This window comes from Bidens hawaiensis, unplaced genomic scaffold, assembly GCF_021521415.1.
Source record: "Bidens hawaiensis isolate Kalapana, Puna unplaced genomic scaffold, B.hawaiensis_p1.1 tig00019448_1, whole genome shotgun sequence".
Taxonomy (NCBI): domain Eukaryota; kingdom Viridiplantae; phylum Streptophyta; class Magnoliopsida; order Asterales; family Asteraceae; genus Bidens; species Bidens hawaiensis.
In genome coordinates this window covers 145,513-159,657 of record NW_027492956.1, presented here as the reverse complement: position 1 = coordinate 159,657, position 14,145 = coordinate 145,513, and the positions used below count along the sequence as shown (strand labels likewise).

The window sequence follows — 14,145 nt, the reverse complement described above, 5'->3', positions numbered from 1 at the left end:
CAATTATGATAAAATTTGTTATAAACAATGTTTCGATGAAAAAGTAATGCACCAAATTTCAATTTATACTTCCAATTTTACCAAAAAATAAAAACAAATATAGTTCCACAAAAAACAAATAATATTTTTTTTTACAAATATCTAGTTGATAATATATGTCGGGTTGCTTGGGTATATAATCGGGTAAATGGCGCAATATTATCCGGTAATTAGATCGGGTAATCAGGCATATTACAAATCTCATACTCGTAGCATACCCATGCAAAATTTCCAGAGCAATCCCAAACCCGTCTCTACCATATGGTACGGGCGTTACGTGTCCCAAAAAATCTTAGTTTTGAGTTCCATTGGGTTCGAATTCCAACGCCATTCGTATATATTAGTCTTTATTTAAAATATCAATGTATATTATTTGAATTTTAAAATTTTAGCCGTTAGGTTAATGTAATGGTATTAACTTATTTAAATGTTAATTATAATTTGACTATATCAATCATATTTTTATTTAGTCTTTCTTTGGATCACCGGCATATACTTTTCTTTTTAATCTTGAAAACTTAGGCTGAGGGGTGTGGAGCGCGAGAAAGGGCGCGTGAGGCCATCCGCTCGCGCCCCGGGGCGCGAGCACCACACCACCGAGGCGCGAGAGGGGCGCGAGAGGGGCGCGAGCGCGGATTTCCAGGCGGGCGCAAGGGTGATCGCGGGAGAAGAGAGAGGAAAAGCTGGTGGGCCCACCCAAAAGAGCCGTTGAGCTCGGGTTTTTTTTTAAAAAAACCTTTACAAAATCCTATATAATACCCCTAAATCAACCCATTTTAACCATATCAAACACAACTTCAATCTCCAAACTCATATATAATATCCCAAACTCCTTTATAAAACCCAGAATTTTTTTCCTATTTTTAAAAAAAAATCAAAAAACAACCCATCGTCCCAATTTTTTTTTTAAAAATAATGTCGTCGTACTCGTCTGATTTCGACTCCTCCGAAGAGGATGATTTGCTTCTTCATGTAGGGGGAGTTTGTTTAATTTTTAGTATGTTTTTTTTTATTATGAATTTTCAAAAAAATGTGTGTTTTTTTAAATAATTTCTTGTTTTTTTAATAATACGTTTTTTTAATACATTTATAAAAAAATAAAAAAATAAACCGCTCGCGCCCCCTCTCGCGCCCCTCCACACCAGGGCCAGGGGCGCGAGCACCACAACCAACACCCATCTTATCAAGTTTCTCTCCCTGCCACACGTCACAATATTATTGGCTGGAGCCCCTACTCGCGCCCCCTCTCGCCCCTCAGCCTTAGTCATTAGGATAACGATGTCAACTTATTTAAAGGTCATTAATATTGAATTTTGAATTTTGAAAATTTAGCCGTTATATATCTATACTAGTCTTTTTTTTTGTTAACGTATACTATTTTGAATTTTGAAAATTTAGCCGTCAGATTAATACATAATGATAACAACTTATTTAAATATCATTAACTTCATCCTTAAACTCTACCTATTATATATTTATATTAGTCTTTTTTTTAAGCAACGTATACCTTTTTTTTTATTTTGAAAATGGTTTGATGAACGTAATGACACAACTTATTTAAATGTCGTTAACTTCATCCTCTGACTTTAAGTGTTATATTTTTATTAGTTTTTCTTTGAAACAACAACGTTTTTTTATTGAATTTTGAAAAATTAGCCGTTGGTTAACCTAAATGATATCAACTTATATAAATACCATTAACTTGATCTTCCAACTTTACCACAAGTAGTCTATCTTTCGCTCTCCAGTTCTAACGCAACTATTGCAAAAGTTATTTGCCTCATTTTTACTCCCTTTGTACAAAAGTTTCTTGATTTTCTTTTTCATTTTCAGCCTATTTTATCTTTGTTTAATTCGAATATCCACCGTGTTCAACTGATGCTTATAGCTCTAGAATCTAATACCTCCTCCAAATGCAAGTTGTATGAAGAAACTTGCTGATAGAAACAATCCATGGCCAACAAAGTCTTTAAAGAAAAACTCAATATTCATCTGAATATTTCATAAAGTGGAGTTATACGTATGGATAAATTAATGGACAATCATTGGAGTTCGGGTACAGGCTTCAAAGGTGCTCTGATTGACCTTCGGGATCTGCTATTCAAGAGCCGGACATTAGTAACACACAAGACGGAAATATAACGAGTCATCAGTATATATCTCTCTCGTGTTTAATTCATCTTTTATGTAGGGTTTCACCACAATTGATGAAACTTAGTCTATAGTGGTTTTATATGATTCTTAAGTTTGTAACTTTATATCAACAGTAGTTCTATGGTAGGTCTGTAGTCATTTTTGTTCTAGATTTGTATTCGTGACTATTACAAATCTTGCCACATTGTTGAAGATCGGGTTTTAGGTATTAATCACAACTGTAAGTTATTCACGTTTTTTATTGTTTGTATATCTATTTTTATTTGATGAGTGCTTCATGACATGATCACTCTTATACGCGTACAATTGTGGAAGAAGTACACAAAAATCACTTTGGATCACTCTATACATGTTGATCATTTCTATAAAGTTGAAGTCGGTTACTCAAATCACTTGCAGAATCGACAACAGTTAAGTGATGGCTATGCTGATTGGCCAGAACTATTGGTTACATATCTACTTCAGTACTGCCATTAATTATCTTTAAATGGAAACGTGATTATCATATTAAGTTCATAATTCATCGAAAGAGGATATCAATATTAACTGTTTTCAATTTCCGAATGTTGCTTCACAAACTTTGTGCAAATAGATACCGATAGTATCACACTAGCTTTGCAAATCAACGACTTATGAACACAGTTGTATATAATAATCCCAATTGACAAACTCCTCTTTTATATATATATATATATATAAACAGACTAGATTAGGTACTCATGTAAAACTAGGGTTAAAATAAACAATTTATTTAAAATAATAACACAATGTGAAATATGAAAAATATGTTCAACATATATTAAAATATAATATATGGTGGAATAGATTACACAATACACTAATTCATAAATCTTTAAATATTTCTTTATATATAATATTAGTAATTTTATTTGTAACTTTATCTTTCATATTAAAATTAGTAGTTTCACTTTTTCTTTGTTTCAACTGAATAATGGAACACATATCTGACCATGTGTTAAAACAGGTTGTCTAAAAAACAAAAAAACCATCTAAAGCGATTGTCCTTAGCTTTTATTATTCTTCATTCCAAAATAAACATAAAATGAAAATTTTATTTTTTGAAATTTGAAATTAATTATTTTATCTAAATAAACGTGAAAATTCTTTACTTATAAAAACATAATATTAATAACTAATACAATATATTTATATAAAACAAAATAATATATTTATGTTTGTATTAAATTTTTTAAATCAGAATATAATTATTAAAAAGAGATAATATTAGATTAAAAAGAAAAAAAAGATTAAAATATAAAACTATTAATAAGAAAAATAAATATATATTTAATACGAGAGAGATGTGATAAATTGGATATGGGTCAATAGTAGAGCACTCACTTTACTAGTGAGAGGTAGGGGGTTCAAACCTCACTATCACCAATTTATATGAGAGATATGAGGGATGACCCTGGCTTGCCAGGGTTCAAGTCCTAATCTCATCCGGTTTTACCAGCTCCTCGCTGTTGTGCCGTTTGGCGGGTGTGGGGGTCGGGTTTTATCCGGGGAATCCCTCAATAGGTGGACCGCTTGGGGCACCGTCCGTCCGGACTCGTGGCCGGCTCGAGCTACCTTTAGCCAATAGGGGCCGCGTACGGAGTACCCGGCGTTACTTAGTTGGTCGTTCAAAAAAAATATGAGAGAGATGTGGGAAAATTTTATAAGGATCACTCATGTGTGATGACATATGAAATTAAGAAACCCATATAAAACACAAGTTAGAATAATTAAATTTATATAAATAATAAAATAATGTGAAATACAAAAACTAAGTTCAAAATACATAAAGATATAATATATGGTATAATAAATTACACATTACAAAATAGGGAATTAAAAAGTTGTTAAAACTAAGTAAATCTATAAATATTTTTTTGTATACAATATTTGTAATTTTAAACCTCCATACCAAAATTAGTAGTTTCACTTTCTTTTTGCTTTCAACTTTAGATAAGAAACACGTAATTTACCATGCGTTAAAACAGGTTGTCTAACAAATCAACCAACTATAGTGGTTAGCCTTAGCTTTTATAATATTCATTGCAAAACAAACATTAAGTGAAAATTTTCTTTATTTGAAATTTGAATTAATTATTTTTATCTAAATCAACATGAAAGTTCTTCACTTATAAAAACTTAATATTAATAACTAATAAAATATGTTTATACAAACTAAATAATAAAATTTATGTTGGTATTAATTTTTTTAAATCAAAAAATAATTGTTAAAAAGAGAAAATAATAGATTAAAAAGGAAAAAAAATTAAATATAAAACTATTAATAAGAAAGAAAAATGTAGAGAGAGATGTGAGAAAATATAATGTTGCTCGATTAGTTGTTAAATGCTATTTGATTATGTGTTTTACCCTTAGGTTATTTTAATAAAAACACATATTTATTCCTGTTAATTTGTTTTTATCTCATATTTTGAACTTGCTTACAGTGTGACAAATTGAATGATATGAATATAAATACTTTCACTTTAAAATTGGCAAATATGATAAACAATATATGTTACGTCCTAACTTATATAGTCCACCATCGGTTGGGTGTGACATAAGTGACTATAAAAAATTTGTCCCTAATAAATTAGAAAAAGCAATTATCATAAAATATTGTTAATAACTAGTCAATTACGATAAATTGGTTATAAACAATGTTTTGATGAAAAAGTAATGTTTCAAATTTCAATTGATACTTCCAATTTTACCAAAAAAAAAATCCACAAAAAATAAATAATATTCTTTTACAAATATATTTAGTTGATAATATATGTTGGGTTACTTGGGTGTATAATTGGGTAAACAGGGCAATGTTATCGGGTAATTAGGTGCGGTAATCGGGCATATTACAAATCTCATACCCGTAACATACCCATGCAAAATTTCCAGAGCAATCCCAAACCCGTCTCTACCATATGGGGCAGGCGTTACGTTTCCCAAAAATTATGAGTTTTGAGATATTAGTCTTAATTTAAAATATCAATGCATATTATTTGAATTTTAAAATTTTAGTCATTAGGCTAATGTAATGGTATTAACTTATTTAAATGTTATTAATTTTAATTTGACTATATCAATCGTATTTTTATTTAGTCTTTCTTTGAATCACCCGCATATACTTTTGATTTTAATCTTGAAAACTTAGTCGTTAGGTTAACGTGATGATGTCAACTTATTTAAAGGTCATTAATATTGAATTTTGAATTTTGAAAATTTAGCCGTTACATATCTATACTGGTCTTTTTTATTAACGCATACTATTTTGAAATTTGAAATTTTAGCCGTTAGATTAACATTATGATAACAGCGTATACTTTTTTTTTGAATTTTGAAAATGGTTTGATGAACGTAATGACACAACTTATTTAAATGTCATTAACTTCATCCTCTGACTTTAAGCGTTATATTTTTATTAGTTTTTCTTTGAAACAACATATATTTTTATTGAATTTTGAAAAATTAGCCGTTTGTTAACCTAAATGATATCAACTTATATAAATACCATTAACTTCATCTTCCAACTTTACCACAAGTAGTCTATCTTTCGCTCTCCAGTTCTAACGCAACCATTGCAAAAGTTATTTGCCTCATTTTTACTCCCTTTGTACAAAAGTTTCTTGATTTTCTTTTTCATTTTTAGCCTATTTTATCTTTTTTTTAATCAACATATACTTTTTTTTTGAATTTTAAAAATTTAGCCGTTTGATGAGCCTATTAATATAACTTATTTAAATGTCGTTAAATTCTTCCTTTGACTTAAAGTGTTATATTTTTATTAGTTTTTCTATGAAACAACAACGTATACTTTTTTGAATTTTGAATGTTAGCCTTTATTTAACCTCAATGATATCAACTTATATAAATACCATTAACTTCATCATCCGACTAGTCTATCTTTCGCTCTCCAGTATTAACGCTACTATTGCAAAAGTTATTTTCCTCATTTTCACTCCCTTTGTACAAAAGTTTGTTGATATGCTTTTTCATTTTCAGCTTATTTTATCTTTGTTTAATTCGAATATCCACCATGTTCAACTTATGCTTATAGCTCTAGAATCTAATCCCTCCTCCAAATGCAAGTTGTATGAAGAAACTTGCTGATAGAAACATTCCATAGCCAACAAAGTCTTTAAAGAAAAACTCAATATTCATCCGAATATTTCATAAAGTGGAGTTATACGTATGGATAAATTAATGGACGATCATTGGAGTTCGGGTACAGGCTTCAAAGGCGCTCTAATTGACCTTCGGGATCTGCTATTCAAGCGGGACATTAGTAACACACTAGACGAAAATATAACGAGTCGTCAGTATCTATATCTCTCACGTTAATTCATCTTTTATGTTTGGGGTTTCACCACAATTGATGGAACTTAGTCTATAAAGGTTTTATCTGATTCTTAAGTTGTAACTTTATATCAATAGTAGTTCTATGGTTGGTCTGTAGTCATTTTTGTTCTAAATTTGTATTCGTGACTATTACAAATCTTGCCACATTGTTGAAGATTGGGTTTTAGGTATTAATCACAACTGTAAGTTATTCACGATTTTTATTGTTTGTGTATCTATTTTTATTTGATGAGTGCTTCATGACATGATCACTCTATACGCGTACAATTGTGGAAGAAGTACACAAAAATCACTTTGGATCACTCTATACATGTCAATCATTTCTATAAAGTTGATGTCGGTTACTCAAATCACTTGCAGAATCGGCAACAGTTAAGTAATGGCTATGCTGATTGGCCAGACCTATCGGCTACATATCTACTTCATTACTGCCATTAATTATCTTTAAATGGAAACGTGATTATCATATTAAGTTTCATAACGCATCGATATAGGATAGCAATATTAATTGTTTTCAATTTCCAAATGTTGCTTTACAAACTTTGTGCAAAGAGATACCGTGTAGAACACGGGCTAAAATAAATATATTCATTTAAATAACAACAGTCACAATTGACAAACTTCTCTTTTACACACACACACACACACTAGGTTAGGTACTTGTGTAGAAAACGAGTTAAAATAAATAAATTTATTTAAATAATAACACAATGTGAAATATAAAATATATCTTCAACATATATTAAAATATAATATATGGTAGAATAAATTACACAATACACAATATAAAAATAAAAAGTTCAAATTCGTATATCTTTAAATATTTCTTTATATATAATATTAGTAATTTAATTTATAACTTTATCCTCTGTATTAAAATTAGTAGTTTCAATTTGTCTTTGTTTCAACTCTAGATGATGGGACACATATCTGACCATGTGTTAAAAAGGTTGTCTAAAAAACAAACAAATTATCCAAAGCGATTGACCTTAGATTTTATTATTCTTCATTGCAAAACAAACATAAAGTGAAAATTTTATTTTTTGAAATTTGAAATTAATTATTTTATCTAAATAAACGTGAAAATTCATTACTTATAAAAACATAATATTAATAACTAATACAATGTCGAATGTCATACAATTACCAAAATACCCTTAATACATTATTTCTAATACTTTAATACATTAGACAAAGACCAAGATGCAAAACCCTGCACCAATATTAATCGAACTGATCCCACCCAAGGTGAGCTTACACACTAGAAAACACACACATACAAAGACAACATATGATATATTTATAGCAAAAACAATAATATTCTAGAAGCGTTTTTCCCCGTTGAAGCTAAACATGTACATCGAAGCTTTCGTCTCGTATTTAGATTTCTCGTCCACTTTAATTATTAACTTGACCATAATATATTTAACGGGTTTCGTTCTTTTGAGAAGTGACACTATTCAAACGAATGAGAAGTGAGAAGTGTACGACTGTGGTAACTGAGTAAAGAATGAGAATGTTATTGTTCAAGCGGATGAACAATAACCAATAAGTAATATTATTCAAACGAATGAACAAGAGCGTATGAGTGTAACATATATGAATGAGACTTTTATTGAATGAATGTGGTACTGTAGGAACAAATGGGTTGTTAGATCTGGTTGACAATTGGCAAAAAATAGTTATAACTGCTACACGAATGAGCCGTTAAGATTAACGAATGTGCTCAATAAATTAACGAATGAACCTTTAAATCTTCATATCTTCACATTTTTGGCCTTTCAATCACCCCCTTGACTTGTGATATCAAAACTTTGTCACACCATCTCTCGCATCTTCACAAATCACCCGATAAACTGAAACCTCTTCGTTTTAATTCACCCCTTAAGGTATGACCCACCTAATTCATTCATGAAGGAATTCCCGTTTCTTTATCCATCTCGGGTCTTAAGCAATATAGGTTGAGAAGAGCTCGAATATCCACAAATCGATTCGAATTACCGGATTCAACGATCAAATGACAAAACTCATTATTTCATCTTTAAATCCAAATCCATATCCAATTTTTTCAAAGTTCAACACACGGATCCAACTTCTCGAACGCCTTGAAAATAATATAAAAATAACAAGCTTTGAACACGGTTAAACAGTGACAAAAACCCAATCAATTTTGACTTTCTTCAGTTTGGTCAATCCGAAAATATAATTATTTCTTTAGTCAACCCAAAAATAATCACTTTCAAGGCCAAATCAATTCAACATAATCTGCCTAATATTAATCAAATAACCATGCCAAAATTACCTTGGACAACAAGCCCATCATTATAATTGCAGCCCATATAATTTGAATTAAAATTCGTAAGCCTAATATAGATGGTAACAAACCCATATTCATCCCATCATGTTTAAGTTTCATCATCTAGAAACCCTAGCTGCAACATCAGCCACCACCCATTGTGGCCTCTGCCGGAAAGACCAAGCATCGGTGACCGGTCTCCGGAAAATTCACCGAACAGTCGGCGTCCCACCGGAAAATCCAACCTCCCTACTTTAACCACCTCCTTCACGATGACCACCACCATAACCACCATCACGGCTTCCTCCATAGCCACTTGTAACCGGCGAACAGCCGCCGACCACTGTCTTCATCATACATTCATGAGCCACAAGCAGTTGCAAAAATCAAAGATAACCGACACTCGCCAAGCTGAATATCGAATTTTGATTTGTACATCTTCAATATCTGGAATCGTCGCCGGAGAAGAACCCTAGGCTCACCGGAATTTCGGCGCATGGCGGAACAGTCCCAAAACGCTAGATCTACAAAGACGAACTTCTAGCATGATCATTTTCAACTTTATTTCCAAGATCTTCAAACTTTATTTTCAAAACTTCGAGTCTTCAAGAAATTAATGTCTCGGTTTGGGTAATCGCGGAATTAGAACCTGAATATCAAGAACAAAGTTGAATCAGTTGATTCGACCCGCTTTGATACCTAGTGTAGGTCCCGAATCCGGATCCGACTAATGAACGGTTTTTGTTCTTGATAAGTGATCCAGACGGGTGTGGTATAAACAAACGATCGAACAAATAATATAAAGATAATATTGAACGAATCCGTAATCGGTAATAATAAAAGATTTATAGCATTAATCGAACCGATTCCACCTAAGGTGAGCTCCGCTTGGGTGGTTGTTTACACACTAGAAAATACACACATACAAAGACAATAGAGGATATGTTTATAGCAAAAACAATAATATTCTAGAAGCCTTTTTCCCCATTGAAGCTAAATGAGAGCACCGAAACTCTCGTCTCGTATCCGAATTTCTTGCTCACTTTAATATTAACTTGACCATAATATATTTAACGGGTTTTGTTCTTTTGATATCGTAAGTCATATTTTTAGCCTTACATTTATGAGTGTGTTATAATATATTTTTAGTTAAAGTATTTTATCCATGTAGGAAACCCAATAATATGTAAGAAAAAGTGTTTTAAGTTAAAAACACTAAGGGTCTGTTTGGTATGGAGTAATGGAATAGACGAGTGAATGGAATGGATGGGGGAATGGAATGAACAAAGGAATGGAATGGATCATTACCATTCCATAGTCTTGTTTGGTTACCATCTAGAAAACTAAAATTGAAATAAATAATTAATTAATGTTGTTAGTCATGAAAAAAAAGGAGGGAATAAAATAAAATTGGAGGTAAGCGGTGGTGATGGTGGTGGTGGGCGGCGGTGGCGAGAGTGGGAGGCGATTGGTGATGGTGGTTGGCGGTGGTCAGTGACGGTAGTTGGCGATGGCAGGTGGTATGGCGGTGGCGGGTGGCAGTGGTTAGCGGTAACAGCAAGCGCGGTGGTGGGTATTAGCAGTGGTGGTAGTGGGAGGTGGTGGGTGGGTTGTGGTGATGGTGGGTGGAGGTGGTGGTTGTGGATGGTTAATGTGGCGGTGGTAGACGTGGCGACGACAGTGGTCGGTGGCGACGACGGTGGTTGGCGGCGGTGGCTGGGGTGGGGTTGGTGGTGGGAGGCGGTGGTGGAGGTGGCGTTGGTGGTGGGTGGCGGTGGTGATGGTGATCGATGGTAATAGTGGGAGGGTGGTGGAGAAGAGTAGGGTGAAAGAGGAGATGGAATAAAAAAAAAACAAGGGGGTGGATGGAATGAATTTGAGGTGTTTTAGAGAGAATGGAATGGACAAGATAATGGGTGATTCCATTCCTTTAATCAACCAAACACACTTTTCTTTATTCCTTCGTAAAGGTCCATTCCATTCCACCTCTCATTCATGCATAACAAACGCTACCTAACAGACACTAGGAATTGTGCAAATTTAGCGTTCATAGCTTTCCTTTATAGCGTGTAATAACTCGTTTTAATTGCTAGTTGTTTTCTTTCTTTTGTAATGGGTGTCTTGCTCCTTGCGGGTACATAGTCGTCTTTTCATTTTTTTTTTAATAAAATTTAGGACTTTTTTGAAAAAGGAATTTGGCAAATGTTGTTGATCTCCACTGGTTTGCAAGCTGTTTGAGTTATTAAATTGTTCAATTCCGCCATAAAGTCAACGCACTAAATATATATGGCCAACCAACCGATCTGATTTTTAAAATTTATAAGTTATTTCTGGACCAAAAGTCAAATTTAACTAAATGAAACATTAGATGACAATTTGTAAGTCCTATACTTCTAGATAGACCAAAGTCAAATGGAATCAAAATACACGTCAAATATTTGATGCACATTTAAAACCTTCATTTCTAACAACAACTTAAATGAAGTTCACCCGTATATAATTATAGGCTCACTTTTCAAACAACCAAATTAATCTGACCTGACTCACCACCTTTTGCAACAAAACTCGTGGGGGTGTTAGGATTTCGACAACATGGAGAAGCAGACTTCTCTTACCCCGCGCCCACTTGGTTGGGATATTATTACATCAGGCCTACAGTAAGATAAGAATAACATGAAAAATAACTCGTTAGAAGCTAGGGACACAGGTCGAAGGCTCAACATCACACATACAAAGTGTTTTTTTTAATATGAGAAGTGTAAGAAGTAATTTGGATCATTAATCAATACTAATCAACGACCAAGACGCTTAAAAGGTGTCAGCTATACAAACTAAAAAAAAGAAAAAAAATATAATGCTAATTTTATTTTTTTAATAAATCTATAACTTTTATTAGTTAATTTTTGAACAAATGTAAACCAATTTTAATTATGATTATTTGGCTAAGTTATAATAAAATACAATTCTATAATATCTAAATCTTTATAATCTACTATACTTGTAACCGTGACATGTATAAGATTTACCAACTAGTTGCACACTGATGTTTATAGTGGCTCCACAATGATGTAATGGAAGACATCATATACGCTCCTTCTAAAAACACTATGACATAGCAGTTAACACAGTCACATGTACAATGTAAGTGCTCGATGATGTGAGAACTCTAGTGGACCTCTCCATAGCGGGAAACAAGTCAAACAACTTTGGTATTGATCGGTTAAAAAGTGAACGATAAGCAAACCCCTTGGCAATTAAGACTCCCGTTAATATCATGTAACTTCATGAGTTTTGAGAGGAGTTATGAATACTCTTAAAACTTGATGTTTATTATGAGATTTAAGTGGAATCGTTTGTCATATCAAATATTTGGTAGAATGTTGTGTTGTAAATCTTTTATCGTATCAAATAGTTAACGAAATATTGTATCAGGTCATATTTTTTTTTATGTCAAATAATTGATACACATAATAAGAAACACCTCTTCTGTGGAACACATTTGAGACATGAATACGTACAAACAATATTAACTCATACGTGTTGCATGATTGGCATGGTAACACGGTTTGGATGACATTATACATGCCGTACGTATTAATTGGTTGGGCGACATGACTGGTACTAATGACGATGAGGACAAAGACCTTACAGCCCATATTGATTGACATCATGCATGGTATCGCTAGCAATGATGTACCAATTACATCACCCCTTTGTTTACTAAGTCTTCAACACTTTAGTCTAATCAAGTTTTCTTTCTATTTATATTTAAACATATTTCTCTTTCATCATTTCATGAATAGCTAACGTGCTCAATTTCATTTTAAAATTATACAAAAGTTAGTACTTTACTACTTTATGCAATCATTGAACATATTTAAATCATACAAACTTAATCAACATTAATTAAATTAAATACCAAAAAAAATAATAATCCTAACAAAACTAACTTCAAGTCTCTCAGAAAACAGAAATTAACCGTTAAAAAACATCAAAGCCATAACGCACCGGCTTGTTTAAGCACCGGAACCAATTCACCGTTAATATGCGTCGCCATGACCTCATCCAATCCACCAAACATCCGTCCACCAATAAACACCGCAGGAAACTTCAACCCGTCGTTTCGGGCATCGATCATCTTCAGCTCCTTCACCACATCACTCTCCTCATCTTCCTCAAACTCAAACACACCCGGATTCACTCCGTGACCGTTTAACAACCGTTTCACCACGTGGGTCATGCAGCATCCGTGACGTGCTAACACGATGACGGGGTTTTCGGAGACGGCGTCTCGAACCGTGCAGTTTGTGGGTCCGTTGAGTTGTTTAGGGTTTAGGTTGATGGTGTGGTGGTGGTGGTTTAGTGGAAGTGACCAGGTTTTGTACGGAATTGCTTGTTGCATATTTAGAGAGAGAGAGAGAGAGAGAGAGAGAGAGTGTGTGTGTGTGTGTGTGTGTGTGTGTGTGTGTGGTGTTTAGGGATTATTATTTATAGAAGAAAAGAAAAGGGGATGCGGGTGTGTTTCCGGTGACTTGAAAGGGTCAGACGTCAAGGGCGTGGTTACGCGGTGCAACAGGTTTCAGCTGATGTAAACGTGACATGATACCCCTTTCACTTTAAATTATCCCAACTAATTATTATTATTATTATTATTATTATTATTATTATTATCTATAATATAATAAATTGGATGTGGCTACTCACTTTATTAGTGAGAAATAAGGGGTTCAAACCTTACTATCACTAATTTATATGAGAGATATGAGGGATTACCCTGGCTTGCTAGGGTTCGAGTCCTTATCTCACCCAGTTTTACCGGCTCCTAGCTGTCGTGCCGTTTGGCGGGCGTGGGGGTCGGGTTTTATCTGGGGAATCCCTCAATAGGTGGACCGCTGGGGGCTCCGTCCGTCCACTTAGTTTGTTGTTTAAAAAAAAAATTATCTATAACATATATAAACGAAACCCCTAAAATCCTATGTGTCGCGATGCGATTGTTCCCCCCCCCCCCCCATTTTCCAGATTGCTTGATTTTTAAATAAAGGCCTCTAGTTGATTTAACCCAAATTCATGGGTATGGGTCTTACCATAACCAGATAGCTCTTAAACGGATTATAACATCTCATTAAATTAAAAATTAATCTTACCAATTATTTGATATGAAAATCCTATAAAATAGGGATATATTAAAATTTAATATACAATTTAAAAAGAAAAAGATATTATTTATAATTAATAACCAATTTTATAGTAAAAAACATAAGCGAGTCATGGGTCACCAAATT

General features: G+C 33.1%; 1 pseudogene; it reads right to left on the bottom strand.

The window, feature by feature from the left end:
* Positions 1-12,853: 12,853 nt before the first annotated feature.
* Positions 12,854-13,298, bottom strand: LOC143558386 (glutaredoxin-C9 pseudogene; annotated as a pseudogene).
* Between the last annotated feature and the right edge of the window lie 847 nt (positions 13,299-14,145).